The sequence below is a fragment of the Ptychodera flava genome, chromosome 1 (genome assembly GCF_041260155.1).
Source record: "Ptychodera flava strain L36383 chromosome 1, AS_Pfla_20210202, whole genome shotgun sequence".
Taxonomy (NCBI): domain Eukaryota; kingdom Metazoa; phylum Hemichordata; class Enteropneusta; family Ptychoderidae; genus Ptychodera; species Ptychodera flava.
This window is the reverse complement of record NC_091928.1, coordinates 47,192,062-47,196,365: the sequence shown is the minus strand read 5'-3', so window position 1 is coordinate 47,196,365 and position 4,304 is coordinate 47,192,062.

Below are 4,304 nucleotides of genomic sequence, written 5' to 3'. Positions count from 1 at the left end.
CAACAGTGCAGCTTTACTATTTAGCGATAACCACCCGATTATCGTCCCATTCTCTCCTCTGCCGAGATCATTCTTATCACAACGTTGTCACATCTCAGATTTTATAATATTCTTTCTTGTCCCTGACAAATTTAAACGACACCAGAACCCTCTTACGAGAGGTGCAATTGTGAAGTCAATTTTTGGATCGTTGCCAACTTGTGACAGAGCATGCCATCGAAGCTGGGTTTCACCAAGATTTGTGTTTTTTCATAGAGATACTACCTTAATGTTTGTTTTTTCATATGTGAGTGATAAAAGTATCCGAATGCAGCTATTTATAAAAGTTGAGTGTGAGTTTTCTTCTCATAATATTTGCACTCAATTTTGTTTTTTATCTTCGCTCCAGAGCGTAGCAACAAGCTTCCTGTTTAGTTTACACCATATCATAGTGTCGGGAAACACTTATACCATTTTGTTTTTTAAAAGTGCTCTTTAGATACAAACATAAACTTTAGTTATGAGTTGATATGAATCGGAAGAGATTCTATCCACAAGAAGAATAGAGTGCTATACACGGTTCCGGACAAGTACTTTTTCGTGGATTTGGATCCAGTCGCCGAAGCGATCACTAGCCCCAGCAAGCAAGCACAGTTAACTGACTTTTCCATCTAGAACTCGCCTTTAATTTGAGGTGAGTTCTGGACGAAAAAATGAATAAATTTCGATCAAGGGTAGCTGATTTTATAGTATCACTGTGCATTTGGTTGAAACTTTCAATCAATCGATTATGTTACACAATGACTCTTTATCAAATGCAATCGGACTATAACTCCTTACTTTCACGGTAGAATGCGCCATGGGACGGATATTAGGACTCGGAAACTGTTTACAGTCATTTCTTGGTCTACCATTTGTGGGGACTCACTTTGAAGCTCTTTGAATAACTACATTTTCGTCGGTTTATTAAGACATGGATGGCGGCCATTTTGAAATCCAAGTTTTATTAGGTGATTTTGTTTCTCTAGTAGATGTACCAAGCTTTGCACTGTAACTCCTGCTTTTCACTCTTGACCTCGAAAACGAACGGTTTCAAGTTTCCTCACGTACCCCTTTAGTATTTCATTTTCAAGATGCTTACTCTCATTTTACAGATATTTCATTCCTTTTTAGTTCAATTTTTACATCACTGTGCAACGTTTCCAAACCGAAAGTGTCGTCTTGAGTAACATTTTCCGGGTGGAAAAGAATCCGTGACAAGGCAAGGTGAAATAACTTTTCATTTATATATTCCGATAACATTTTGTCCCATATTGTTTTGTTTTATTGAGTAGCTTCGAAATTCAATATTCGATTTTTGCTCTCGGTCTAACTTATTTCGAAGAGTTAATCATCGGAAGCACATTCTATGGGGGACAGTGTTTTAGGCCTGACAGTAGTCTTCAAGAAGGCTAAGATAAAATCTTGAGACAAGAATAAGAATAAATACGACATGGCAAAGTGAAGTTGAAAGTCTCATCTCAGTAGAATCGTGATCCTTCGAGTACCCTCTTCGTTCCCAAAATAGGGAAACAACGGCGCCTTGTGGTGAAGTTACATCTCGTCACAGTGCTGTGTCCGACAGATTTTCTAGTAAAAACTCGAAAGGTGTTTTAATTACAACGCCACAAATTAGACCACACCAACTTCAAGTTACCATAGTCGGAGAAGACTGATATCTCGGCAAGGCGGAGATTTGTAGCATAAAATTAAAGGAAAGAAAAAAACAGTCCGATGATGTAAAATATACTCTTCTTTATTTGCGACCGACTTTATTAACTTTTTTAGTTTGCGCATGGAAATAGCAACCTCCAGGGTTTTGCGGCCCGCTGAGAAGAACGTAAGGTTTCTAAATTAGGCTACTTGCCCGTGCGGTCACTGACCCCTGATCGCCTGTCAATCATCGTAGCGAGGTAAAGCGTTGACATAACGGTGTAGCTTGGACATTTCACACCTCCGATTTTACAATGGGAGGGTAGAATATGGTGGCGTCGGGTACAACGCCCCAAAACACATAATGAGTAGTTCTCCACCCCGTAAATTGAGCGGTATCCCAACTTAGAGATGAAAGGTTACAACATGTCAACGGTTTATCATTGATCGTGTTGAGGATTGTATGCATATTAATGTGGCGACGCAATTTCAACTGAAATGTCAGTGGAGTACGAGAAAACCGCCTAATACATAGCCAGAATGTTTACTCATAGACCATGTTTAAATCACGGTCCGAGGGACCGTGTTCAAATCAAGTACACTCATCATACTCTCTGAGAGATAAAAAGTACCGACATTTGCGTAGACTTAGTGTTTCACTCATGTCATCATTCTGTTTAAAGAGTCATTTTGTTATGAGCTTTACTTCTTAAACAACTGAATAATTTCACACAAATTCAAAGGAGAACAACTACCACTACATGGAGCAGAGAACCATGTTGTGTCCCTAGAAAATCGAAACTGAAAACAAAATCTCAAGTTTACATTTCCTCCATAGATTACCCCGCAAAGTTTGATATGTGGTCACTAGAGTAGTGATTGGGACATATTTTCAAACCAACAAGCAATATAAGTGTCCATATCTACCTTATTCATATTTTGCACTAACGAAAGCAGGCAATTCTGGATCAAAAAAGATCTAGAAATATTGTTAACTCCTTGCATTTTCAGTCTCAGACGTCAAAAAAGCGGATTGCTACTTTTAATAAAGATTCAATTAAACTCGACACATTTCATTTGAAATCTGAAACGCGGTAGTTGTCTGTGCTTAAATACAGTCTTTAGAGATTAAATCGTTTTCTCAATTAAATCGTTTACTAATTACAATGCCACCTAATTGAAACTCTGCTTACTTCTGCCATTGACGATATGTCACTGACATTTACGCCCGCGAAAAGCTTACGAGAAGTCGTCTGCCTGAAGGTCAAAACGTTCGACCCGACTTCTATAGGCAATGTCGAAAATGAAAGTTAAATACAGCTGAAGCTTACAAACACAGGCTTTGTCGCTTCTTTCATACCATTGCCATTCAAAACAATCTGTATATTTTAGACTATTTCAAGCGAAATTCGAAATTTCTTCGTCTTATCGTCCGACATTACGTATGACGTCATACCCATTGCATGCAGTTGAGAGTTCCAGACGAGATGGAGCCGGCAATTAGGGCGGTGCGTATACATTATTGTTTAACTTATAAATCAATGATTGTTTGTCCTAAGCCACTTGCCAGAGAGCACTTGAATTTCACTTGAGCACTTTTTTGTGCATTTTGCACAACTGTTGCCAAACCTGGAACCGATTAACACCTCCGAGATCTAACTACTGAGAAAAGCGCCTTATCCCGCTGTGGCGAACTCCGACAAACCCCGAAGACCAGTCGAGCGCTCACAGCCCATCATTGTTTTCCTTGTTTACGAAAAGCGAACGACAATATGCAAATTGAGTGAAAGCAGGTCGACATCATATCAAACAACCAAACGACATTTACTGAAATCTTGTCCCACCAACTAACTTTGTCTGTTCAAATACAAATAAAAACCTAAAGCATTTACATTGCATCGAGTAATGAAACTACATGCATCGAAGTTGCGTCCGAGTCTTCAATTAGTGTCGTACAAAGAAAGACTTATATTCGTAATTGAATGCTATCAACAGGTGGTTCATATTTGTCACTAACGTGTGAACGACATAAGCGTATCGAGCGAACTTTTACAAATTTAACACAATTCCTTTCCAAAGCGAATCTGGTCCGTTTTCGAATTGTATTCAACTTAATCTCGAAATAAAGTGTGTCCTCTGATCATTTACGATATGACGAACGAAAACAAAAGGAAAAATGTAAATAATTTTCGATCATGTCAGAAACAAACTTGGTTTGATTCGTATCAGCGGTTCACAAGTTAGTAAACTACCAATCCAAACTGCCGTGTGCCAAGATGATAAACAAACTTCGCAAGGTGTGCCAGTCGTCCGTCGAAACTCCTGGTACACTTGCCAGACTTTAAGTTCTGTTTTTGTGCCCTGTAAAGTGTCTTGATAAAATAACGCAGTAAAAAGGGCGCTGATAAGCACAAAGCGAGTATAAATGATGGCGCCAAAAGGTAAGGATGCAAAAAAGGGATACCGATGCTCTAGGCGACTCCGCGTAGGTCGAAACCGCACAATTCTGGATCACAACGGATTGCAGCACAAGGTTTAAAAATTGCTTTTCCTAGGCCAATAACCTTTCGCTAGTAAACTTTGGCTAACTAACAAAATTTCATAGTTTGTATTGAAATGGTCTGCGATCATCG